Raw genomic sequence first — 12,537 nt, 5'->3', positions numbered from 1 at the left:
GGAAATGCCTTTAAAATTCTAAGGAAAAGAAATTTCAACTTAGATTTAAAAAACCTAGACAAACTTTCAGTCAAGTTTGTGGGTAAAACCAAGATTTTTCAAACATTCAAAAAATTTAGAAAGAGAAAATTATCCCCAATGCTCCCCCTCCCCCTTTCAGGAAGCTATGAAAATGAGGAGAAACTCAAGACAAGAAGACAGAGGTGCAGGAAGCAGGAAATCCAATAACAATAATAACAAAAGAGGCAAAGTTAATTCTCAGAATCATGATAAAAGGAAGTCCCAAGATGACAGAGGTACAGATTGGTATAAGATAATGAAATACTACAAAAGTTTGTACTCCGAGAGGAAGAAAAAAATGGAACTCATAGTTTATTTAATGTTTGACCATATTTTAGGGAGTTTTACAGTTCTGTGTAAAGTTAGTGAGAGGTACATAGAAAAGTGAGCAAACAGTAGAATGAGGCAATTATCAATGGAAAGAAATATTTTAAAAAGTAATGCAAAAAGAAAAGTTAATAATAATGTACTACATATGAATCTGTTAATATTTATAGTACTAATACATAAATACTGAATATTACTTTAAGTAAAGATTGTTATATAACTATATTGAGAGCATGAGGGAGACAGGAAGTATGTGGGGAGAGTAGGGGTATAAGAGAGTTAAGTTCTAATCTTCCATAAGAAGAAGTCAACAGATAAGGTCTAAAATTGATAAAGAAATAGTAAGACATGAAGAATAGAGTTATGGAGGTATATACCTGAAGATATAGTTAAAAGTGCTGAAAATTGCTACCTTTTAGGAGGATGCTGGGTCAGGGAACTACTGCTTCATGCCCTTAAAAAGTACTGTTTGGATTTTTCTTTTTTTTTTTTTCGGTACGTGGGCCTCTCACTGTTGTGGCCTCTCCTGTTGCGGAGCACAGGCTCTGGACATGCAGGCTCAGCGGCCATGGCTCACAGGCCCAGCCGCTCCGCGGCATGTGGGATCTTCCCGGACCGGGGCACGAACCTGTGTCCCCTGCATCGACAGGCAGACTCTCAACCACTGCGCCACCAGGGAAGCCTGTTTGGATTTTTAAATTGCACGTACACACACATATAATCTAAAATTTATATTAAAAGTCACATATAAAGCCGTGTAGGGAAAAAGATTTATTGTGAATATTTAGTAAAATAATGGGTGTACAGCACATAATATAGTGTTGATACATCATAGATTATTAATAAATTCCTAAGATTTACCAATTTGTAATATAAAGGTGGTCTCATTAACAGAATAATCAGCAAATACATGTACATCTTTACTCATCATTCTCTAGTAAAACATTGTTTTACTAAGAGCTGTGGAAGATATAAAGAACTATGAAACATAATCCTCACACTAAAATAAGCCATGACAGCTAATATTTAATTGGTGTAAAATGCACACCAAGCATGGTTCCAAGTACTTTAAATTAACTCACTTAATTCTATGAGTTAGATACTATTATTATCTCCATTTTATAGATGAGAAAACTGAGGCCCAGTAAAATGAAGTAACTTATCCGGGTCATGGAGCTCATAAGAGATGGCGCCAGAATTCAAACCCAAGTAGAAGGCTTGAGAGTTGATGCTGTTATCCACTGTGTCAGACTGCTTTATGTCCTAGTTGAGAAGAACAAACAGAACTAAATGACCTTATGAGATTTAAAAGAGTTCAACATAATGCTAGAAGAGATGTCTCAAATGTATGTAAGCATTATTTTAGGGAAAATACGTGTATTACTGTAAGATTCAGAGGAGAGTGAGAATCCTTCAGGCTAATGGTCAAGGAAGAATTTACTTGGACCAAGCTGGGCAGCGAGGGCATTCCTTGTGAGTAAGTCAGGATGTGGAGGTGGGAACTGGATGCCAGAGGTCAGCAAGGAAGGTGATTTGACCAGGGCATTGCAAGTTTTGTTCATCCACACACGAGACCAGTGAGAACAAGGCAGGAAGGACCTAATGTCAAATTACAAAGGGCCTTGACGGCAGGCTAAGAAAACTGAACTTGATCCTGTGGAAATGTGAAGTCATCACTGAGCAGGTGGGAGTTTAATCTGGACACGGTACCCATAATCAATGGGTAGGAGAAGAGGAAGTGGGAAGAACACGGAAGGACTTATTGTGACAGTCTGGATGAGAGTTTTCAAGATCAGACTGGGGTTAGCGAGAGTGCAAAGAAAGGGCTGGATTCTGGATGGGAAGAACCATCAAGACTTGCCAAAAAATGTTGGATTTTGTCTTCTCTACCAAGGAGAAATTTTTTTCAAACTAGAAAGGTTGGAACTGATATGATCAAAATGGAATTAAATTGCAAGAAGTTCAAATAAATAAGTTCAAATCACTAGATTCAAACAAGTTACAACCCAACACAATCAAATACTGAGCAATTATGATCTTGAATCAGCAGATAGGATTTCTTTTAAAATGAGAGTAAGGATTTCTAGAATTAATAGTAATGTATGCTCAATAGAGAAAATAAATTAAAATAGAAAGAAGAAAAAAATCAGTAAGCATACTCCACAGATATATCCTTAGTTGACATTTGGGTTTATTTATTTATTTATTTTTAACATCTTTATTGGAGTATAATTGCTTTACAATGGTGTGTTAGTTTCTGCTTTACAACAAAATGAATCAGTTATATACATACATATGTTCCCATATCTCTTCCCTCTTGCGTCTCCCTTCCTCCCACCCACCCTATCCCACCCCTCCAAGCGGTCACAAAGCACCGAGCTGATCTCCCTGTGCTATGCGGCTGCTTCCCACTAGCTATCTACCTTACGTTTGGTAGTGTATATATGTCCATGCCTCTCTCTCGCTTTGTCACAGCTTACCCTTCCCCTCACCATATTCTCAAGTCCATTCTCTAGTAGGTCTCTGTCTTTATTCCTGTCTTACCCCTAGGCTCTTCATGACATTTTTTTTCCCTTAAATTCCATATATATGTGTTAGCATATGGTATTTGTCTCTCTCTTTCTGACTTACTTCACTCTGTATGACAGACTCTAGATCTATCCACCTCATTACAAATTTTTTTTCAATCTCTTTTATATATAACTTTGTTTTCATGTTGATACATAGATTGATGATCATAATATGTATAGAATTTATAATTTTTATCTTGCTTGAATAACATTGTAATAAAACATTTCATATTCCGTTACAAATTTATTTGTATATATAACTCAATCACTACATAACGTTCAGTATTGTGGGTATACCTACCAAAAGGTATGTAACCAAATATCATTGGATATTTAAGTACTTTAAAAAAGTTTTTTTTTATATAAGTATAGTATCTTTTTGCTTAAAGTCTTTTTTTTCTGAATTGTGAATTACGTCCTTAGGCTAATTTTCCAGATAAACATCTTTAGGAGAAGCAAGAGAGTATGAAATGAGCAGCCAGTTTAAACATAACTTCTATTTAGGTGGAGGTGAAAGAGTTAAACTGCAAAACCTTAGTGAGACAACAAAATGACCGTTTGTTTTAACCACACTGCTGCCCCTGAAGAACAACTGATAATGACACATGGGAAATAGCTCATAGAAAACGTCCAAGTAGGCACAACTATGGTCTGATAATTAACATCAGAAGCGCACTCTAGTTATGTCTATATTTATGTGTTTTTATATTGCATTTACCTTTACAGGTATTTTCTAAGATAACTGGGAAAATGGACATAGTACGTTCTTAAGTGTGGGTACAGTTATTCTCCTAATTCATCCTACTGTTGTTTAAAAATCCTGAATTCATGGAAACAGTAAAGATTATGGGAAAGAGATATCTGATCCAGTTAGTACCCACTGACACTTAGAGTGAAAATCATGTGCTTGGAGTGGTGCCTGCAGGAGTTGCCGTTTCATTTTGCAGGACATATATTGTGAGGTGTGAGTGGTATGACGGACCAAGTGAAAAATCTGTAGTCAGATGATTTGGGTTCAAGTTTCGCCCTGATCATTACCAGATGTATGACTCTGCACTAGTTAGGTAATCCTTGAAACTCCCTTAGGGGAGGATCATAGCACCTATCTCAAGGAGAGGATGGAGGACTAACTGAGATATCAGTGTAGGGCACCCTAGAGGCAACGAGACCCTCCAAGCATCTGAATTGTTGTTGTCATCACATCTGTCCCCCACATTATGCTGGCACAAGGTTTAGTGGGGATTCACTACATGGGAGAGGTCATTGGAGGAGAGCCAGAAACTCTCCTCACTAGCTCTGAGAAATCAAATTAGTGGCTTGTTCTCGCAGCTCCTCAGATGGAACAGTGAGAACAAGCGGGGGTCAAAACTATACAGTTAATGGAATCTTCCTGGTTTCCTTTTGATGGTAAGTCACGCTGGAAGTTCCCACGGATGTTCTGGTAATGGTGAGCCCTCTGATTTGGCCCCGGGCCTCTCAGAATATAGTAAACAACCAGGATTATACTACCCAAATCAGAAGATGGATCCAACATGCTTATAATTTTTTGTCATGTTGTCAATTTTCTCATATATAATAACTCAGTTTTTTGGAAGTCAGCAAAGGCCACTACTGTTGTTCCTTATAGGCTAAGATTATTGCACAACCAAGGTTAACACTACTTAATTAAAACTGTTCTACTAAATTAGGGGGCAAAAAGGGAAGAGGTACGTTTGATTGTGCTGTCCTCGACATAATGATTTACTTGGTCCTTTGTTGCTAAAGCCCACCAACTCCAGAACTGAAAACTTTGATCTCATTTTATGGTTCTTAATCAACTTTATGGAGGTGCACTTGATATAAGCCAAATGGAAACATTTAAAGGATTCAGTTTGATGAGTTTTGACAAATGCATACATGCATAACCACCACCCTGATCGATATACAGAGCATTTTTGTTGCCCTCAGAAGTTCCCTGTTGCCCTTTTACCAGTCCTCCTACCCCTTCGCAGTGCCCACTCTAGACAGCCACTAATTTGATTTCTATCACAGTAAATTGATTTTGTGTGTTCCAGAACCTCACACAAATAGAATCATATGGTATGTACTCTTAGGTGTCTAGCTTCTCTTGGCTCACCATGTTTTTGAGGTTCATTCGTGTTGTTGTTTGTATCACTAATTTGTTCCTTTGCAATATTGAGTAGATATGGAAGTACCAGTGTATGCAGGCACTACAATTTGTTTATCCATTCCGCTGTTGATGGACATTTGAACTGTTTCCAGTTGTGGCTAATTAGGAATAAAGCTGCTAAGAACATTTATGTGCAAGTCTTCTGTAGACTTATTTTTATTTTCCCTGGGTCAATACTTAGAATTGGAATTGCAGGGTCATAAGGTATCTGTTTTACTTTATAAGAAGCGACCAAAGTGTTTCCCAAAGTGGTTGTACTATTTTACATACTCAGTAACAGTGTATGAGAATTCCAGGTGTTCTTATCCTCACCAATGAAAGGTCTTTTTAAACTTTAGTCATTCTAATGGGTGTTTAGTAGTAGCTTATTGCCTTGTTGCTTTTCATTTCCTTGATGAATAATGATGTTGAGCTTTTCTTCCCCTGTGCTTATTTTGGCCATTCCAATACCTTTTTTTTTTTTTTTTTTGTAAAATGTCTTCAAGTGATGAAAGCAATAGATGGCGAGGCACCTAAATCTGGGTGGATAAAGATACCATTCTTTGAATGAAGCAGGTTTGAAGTAGAAAGAGAGGTGATTGATCGAATATAAAACTGAGCTCACTTCCATATAGTTCTCAAATAAATTCAAAATCTTCTTTATAGTTCTTTTATCCTGGAAAATTCTTTCCTCTCTTTTCTACCTAGTGAAGTTCTAATCTGATACAGAGGTCAGGGAAGGTTTACCTAAACTATGAATTACGAGGGGGGAACGGCCAAAGGTTGAAATAATGTTTTCAGTCCTAATCTTACTTAATATATCTGCAGTACTTATTAAACAAGTCAATAAATTCCAGGGTCATAAAGAAGACAGACTGGTAAATACAACTTAACGACAATTTATTCAGTGCCTACTCTGTGCATGGAATTGCACTAGGGAATAAAAGATAAAATGGTAAATTAGGTCTTATACTTGCCCTCAGTAAGTTCAAATCTCCTTGCAGTTTAGACTGGTCCTACAATTAGCCCATATGTGGCAGAACAGACTAAGAAAGTACCAGCAGGGAGAGGCCAAGTGCTTCGAACCACAAGGATTAATGTGTAGGAGAGGGGAAGAAAGGATACCATGGAAGTCTTAGAGGAGGTGGTAATAGATGGAGACCTTGAGGAAAGAGCATTTTCAACAGTGATTGCAGTTAATGCTTGTTTGAGGTAAATTGCCTTCTTTATAGCAAACTATTTGGCTTTATATGAAAAAATACAATTTATCCCAAGGAAATGCTCATCTTTAGGTAGTTGGGTTTTATTTGACAACTAAAAGAGAAGTGGTAGGAAAATATTTACCCACTAATGAATACTTCTGAGAAATATCAAGGAACAGTTAGCTTTAATGATATACCAACAACTATAAAGTAATGTGTAGTGGAAGTAGCATAATTTTTTTTTTTTTTGCGGTACGCGGGCCTCTCACTGTTGTGGCCTCTCCCGTTGCGGAGCACAGGCTCCGGACGCGCAGGCTCAGCTGCCATGGCTCACGGGCCCAGCCGCTCAGCGACATGTGGGATCTTCCGGGACCGGGGCACGAACCCGTGTCCCCTGCATCGGCAGGCGGACTCTCAACCACTGTGCCACCAGGGAAGCCCAGAAGTAGTATAATTTTAAAGCTACTTAGACCTGGATTCAAATCTTGGCTTTGCCGTCTGTATCCTTTGGTCTGATCATTTTCTCCTCTGAGCCTCAGTTTTATCATGTGAAAATGGACATAATAGTAGTTTACTCATGGCACTGCTGTGATGGTTAAGCAGTTAGGTTAAGCCTCAAACTAAGAGTAGCACATGTTATGTGATCCTTAAATACAAATTTCTTTCTTCTCTTCTCACCCTTGTGCAATTCCAATGAGCTCAGATTGTAGTTCTGCTTTTTAATTTGCAAGATCATAAATCAAGGCAAACAAAACACAGATGCGACTACAGGGGAGGAAGGGAAGGAGGACAATGTTTAAACAAATCTGGATCTTTGTAAATGATGTAATCTTTGCCAAAGAAGAAATTCTACTGGGTGGGGAAAGAATAAGGAGAATAACTGAATGATCTCAACACTATTAGCATCTCCTTTATATTTCTTTTATAGATTTTTCAAATTCTCTGTCATGACATGCTCTTTTTTATAAATTACATGAAAAGTGGGCACATCCTGGTATATGAAGTGTTCATTCGTGCCTGTCATCGCCATCAATTGTTGCCAATATTTATTGAGTATTTATTGTGGGTCAAACAATATACCAAATGCTTTACATACATCATCTCATTTGTCCATCACAAAAACCCTATGAGGTAGGCAACATTATCACACCTGAGTTATAAATGAGCAATTTGTGTCACAGAGTGGTTGGATACCAGCCCACACAGAAAGTAAGGGAGCAATAGAGTCAGTATTTGAGACTAAGTCAGTATGACTTCCAAGCCTGCCCACTCAGTCTTTGTGCTATGTTGTCCTCCATCACACACTCATACATACACGCTAATACACATACACATATACTCACACACACATGAACATACATACCTACACATGGATGTACATACACCCACCACACTCACACATCCACATCCTCTCAGATGCACAGCCACACACACATTAATACACATAAATACATGCACATAGACATATACTCAAACACACACACACCACACACAAGTTTCTGGCTCCTGCCACCACCTCCACTTTGGCAAAAATTCATGCTGTCTCACAAAATTAGGGCTCGACAAAGAAACATTTGCTTATGTGAGTCAAGCGTCACGCTTCCATTTGGCTGCTGAGCCCTTCCTCACACACAAGGAAGCCAGAGGCAGGGCAGGATGCCATTGTGCCAGGTGAAAATGTCTCACGGTATTAGGTCACTTTTACTGGGTATTGCTAAACCTGCACCCAGTGGAAAAAAAGAAAGCTATATCTGATGTAGTAGACTGATGCCTTGATTAGTGAATTCCTGGAGAATAAACTCCCTTTATAAGAAATGGGAGTCTGCTCATTTGTTTTCACTTACTTTTTAAGAATACACTTTACTTATTCTGCACAGCACAGCTGCTCTGGTTTGCAGCTGCATGACAAAATACCTCAATAAAAAGGTTTTGTTGGCCATTTTAAGACTGATTGGGGATAATTCTAGGCTGAGTTATGAAGGCAAATATGAAACAGACTGATTTTCTAGAATTGAGGCACTGAAAGACATTGAAAGACTGGGGTACTTTGGTACTAGGTCTGACGTCATGGTCAGGGAGGTTTCCCAGAGGAGGTGATGCTGAGCAGTGTAACAGGAGTTAAGATCCTAAGCCCCAGCTCCACCCCTCATAAGCCAAGTGATTTGAGGCTAGTTACTTCCCTAAACACCAACTGTCTCACTTATAACTGGGGTGATAATATTTGGCTCATGGTTTTGTGTCTCTAGGCTTTCAGGAAATTACGTTCTCCTCTTCCCTTTCCACTATGGTCTCCTTCCACTTTATTATTTGTACTCTAATGTGGGGGGTGGCAGGGAGGGGGGGTAGCAAGGCTCACTCCTCTGGCCTTTGAGCTTTTGTTTACACTCCTTCCCTTGGTTACCTCGCCTTCAAGCCAGGTCTCATCCACGCTTCAGCCTAATCTCTCCTACATTTTCATCTCATGCTGTACATCTCCAAATGGACACCCTGCCCAGGCATTTTGTATTCAACAAGTGCTCAGCCAAATTTTTATTTCTTCCCTAAATTACCTCTTGACTTTGGAATAGAAAATTCTTTCAAATAGGGCCTCTAGTCTCACAGACACCAAACCACTGAGCCGGCTTTAATGCTTTTTTCCCTTGTTCCTTATCAGTCACCAAATTCTGAGTTCTTCCATTGAAATGTATTTGATCGGAACAAACATAGAAACTCAAATGGCTATAATAATTGTGTCAGGGGATTTTAAGGGAACAAGATTGTGTCCTTAATATAGATTTATTAATTTAAAATTAAAGACGTTTCTGTCCTCCAATCTGAAGTCACTGGACCATTGCATAGTTAGCTAAATTGAGTCTTTACTCACAGTCATCCCCACTGCAACATCTTATACACAACTGCCAAATTAACCTCATACTTCCTGCTTAAAATCTTCAACTGGCCTCCAATGCTTCTGAATAGCATAAAATGTGGAAGCCTTCTGTTTAAGGCTTTCTCAAGTCTGTTGCCAGCCTATCTTTCAGCCTCTTTTTCCATGAGTCCAATTCAGTTCCCCAAGCTCTCCCTAAAGGAAACTCCTTACTATTTGTGGAATCAAATGAGATATTCCTGACCCCAAACCTTTGCTCATACCATTCTTATCTTTTCTCATATTTTCCCTATTGCACTGATATTCATTTTTCATATTTAGCTGAATCACTAGGCCGTTAGCCTCTTCCACCCCAATTGCCATGTTCCTTTTTCTCTTTTCTGAACCCCCATACTACGTTGATTGTGGCATGTTCACAGTATTTATCATGTAAAACCTCTCTCCTAGGTTACAGATTCTGGAACACAAATATTGGCACCTTTTTAGTGTGCTTCTGAGTACTAAGTGGCCCTCAATTTATTAAAAACCTTTGATGTAGTCATTGGATGCTTCCTGGGACAGCGGTGGGAGCCGTGTTTTCTAACCTCTGCCAAAATCATAGATCTATTTTCTATTTTGTTGAATGTTTTTCAATTTAGTTATATAAACACTGTTTTGGAATTGGAGAACTCTATAGAGACTATTTTAGTCCCAAACTCTTTCTTAATCAATGGGTACATGAGTCCCTGAGAATACATAGCTGGTTTTTGGTAGATCAAGTATGAAGGCTCAGCACCACTGCTGACACCAGATGCAGCTGGGTCTCAGATCACCTCCCCAAATTGCCTAATTCAGTGTCCTCCACACAGAAGAAACCTTTGCTGACTGGTTCCAACAAAAAGGATGTAGTGTGGTAGGGTAAGATAGGTAAGTGTACTTTTGGGAATCAGACAAACTGGATTTAGATTCTGGCCTCGTCACTTAGTAGCTGCACAGATGTGGGTAAATTGTTTGCCTACACAGCTTGTTTCCTCATCTATAAAATGTGGACAGTTGTCTCCACTTCATGAAGTTGTATTGGAAAAATTGTATATAATGTATATGAAGTGACTGGAACACAACAACTTGAGGCCAAAACAATCTTCAGTAAATTATGAGTTTGCATATTTAATTTTTCTTAATCATGTATAGATTTTTGTCATAGAACCTTTTTCTAAATTGAATAAATGGATACTGGATTTCTTTTTTTTTCTTTTTGCAACATTCTGAGGAAATGTTGAAATTTCCTGGGAGTGGTATTACTAAAAGTGTTACTAAAGAGTCCACCCAGTTATTTCTCATAAAAGTTCCTTTAAATAATGTATTATCAACTAAGTAGTTTGGAAGGTAAATGCTTAGAGCATTTAGTGTGGCTAAGCTGGGTGAGAGACATTTTTTTTTTTTTTTTTTGCAGACCTCATTGTTTTCTTAGGATAAAAAGCTATTATATTCACTTAATAAAAACTTAGAGAGCTCTAAGTTAAGTCTTAAGCCTCAAAGTGAAGTCTTCTAACAGTTCCATAACTGGACTTGACCTTCAACTATTTTTTATGATGCCACCTTGCCTTTCACACGAATTCTATGAGCTCCAGCAGGAATGTACATTACCTGCCTATGATGATGTGGCAGAAGGGAGTGGTAGTTAAGGTCATGGGAGGCTCTTTGGAAGAATAAATGAAGACCTGGTATTACTTCTAAAACACTGCTGGGCCCTGATATACTTTGTGTTTTTATGTCAAATATGGGAGTAAAAATAAGGTGTTTTAATATCAAATATGAAGATCATATTAGATGGTTTTAAAAGCACCTCCCCTACCCCCCTTCTAAACTCTAGAATGTTTTAATACTGATAGGTCATGAAAGCCTATAGGAGTTCCTTTCCTGGAATCTGTACAGGACTGGAACGCACTGGGTGACACAAAGTTCCATTCAGTACAGTAAGCATGAGTTAGAGAAAACGCTGTTGTCAAAACTGTTGTTTTCCTCCTTATAAAGCTCATACAAACCAATAAAGAGTGATCAGAAAGCATTTTGGAAAGGATAGGGGTCATGGTTTCCACAGCTGGTCTGTGGAACAAGGCATAATTCCAAGTCAGGGATTCCATTTAATTAGGTAAAGTGTTTGAAGGGCATAGGAAACCTAGGCTAGGACTCTGCTAACCAGATCAGGTAAATTACTTAAGGGAAACATGTACTTTGAGTTACTCTCCTTGAAGATGAGTCAGTGGCCTTCTCATCAGTGTCCTTTAGTGTTTTTGACAGAGACAGTCCTGGGCTGGGTGGATCTTCACTCTGACCAGCACCATATAGCTCTGTGGTTCTCAACCTGGCTGCAAAGTAGAATTACCTGGAGCGCTTTAAATAATCCTGATGTCCGGTCCTATCTCCAGAGATTGTAATTTAACTTGTCAGGTGTAGCTTGAACATCTGGATTTTAAAAACACCCCCCGCCCCCGACAAACCCCATGCGATTCTAAGGTGTGGCCAGCCTGGCAAACCCCTGGCATATACTTAAGGTCTTCTAACAAACCTTCCTCTTAAAATCCACCATACTACCATTTAGCTTTCTGGCGCTCAGTTTTTGTTTTGTCACCTTTCTCCCGGCCCGACACACACGCATACTCCACAGGATGGTGACTTTCTATCTGCAGTCACACTACAATAGTCCCTAAGTTGAATTCAAGAGGTGTCCTTGGTATATAAGGAAAACCCTGGAGAGGAATGCGATTCTCATGCAAACACGGTAAAAACAATGTTCACTCCCTGTTGTGTTTCTTGACCTGTTTTCTGGGGTGGTTTCCCACTTGCTGTTTTCATATTACAGAGTTTCCTAGGAGACAACACACTGTGGTTTTTATTCTCCCATCCTCTTGTTGGCATTTGACAGACCTCCTAGTTGAAGACACCATGTCCCTGGGTGGGTCCTATTTCTCAGCTCCGGGAGCAAACTCAAAATCCAACGCACATACAGCTAAGCTTTGTAGCACTCAAGTGCGCTTAATTTCCACTTAAACTAATTCAGACTCCCGGGGAGCAAAGCCTGCGCCTCTTAACCATTCCGCTCTCTCTTCAGTTCCCCCATTTTTTTGTTTACTTAAGAAAGCAGATATTTACATTTCCACTTGGCGACTCATTGCAGCTCCCCCCGCCCCACCAGCGTCCAGCGCCGGAGAGCTCCTCTCCTTGCCCAGGATCCCTCTTTCCTCTGCTTGGGTCCCCAGAGGCCACTGACGATGGAGCCCCCGCCCTTACCCAGCCCAGCACCTGGTGTGAGCAAAGCCCTTCTCCACCCATCTCTTTCGGAGATTCAGAGCCCTGGCCCCGCCCAAGGCGCTAATTTAACTC

The sequence above is a fragment of the Grampus griseus genome (assembly GCF_964374135.1).
Source record: "Grampus griseus genome assembly, chromosome: 1".
In the NCBI taxonomy this organism is placed as follows: domain Eukaryota; kingdom Metazoa; phylum Chordata; class Mammalia; order Artiodactyla; family Delphinidae; genus Grampus; species Grampus griseus.
Note: the sequence above shows the minus strand (reverse complement) of the source record.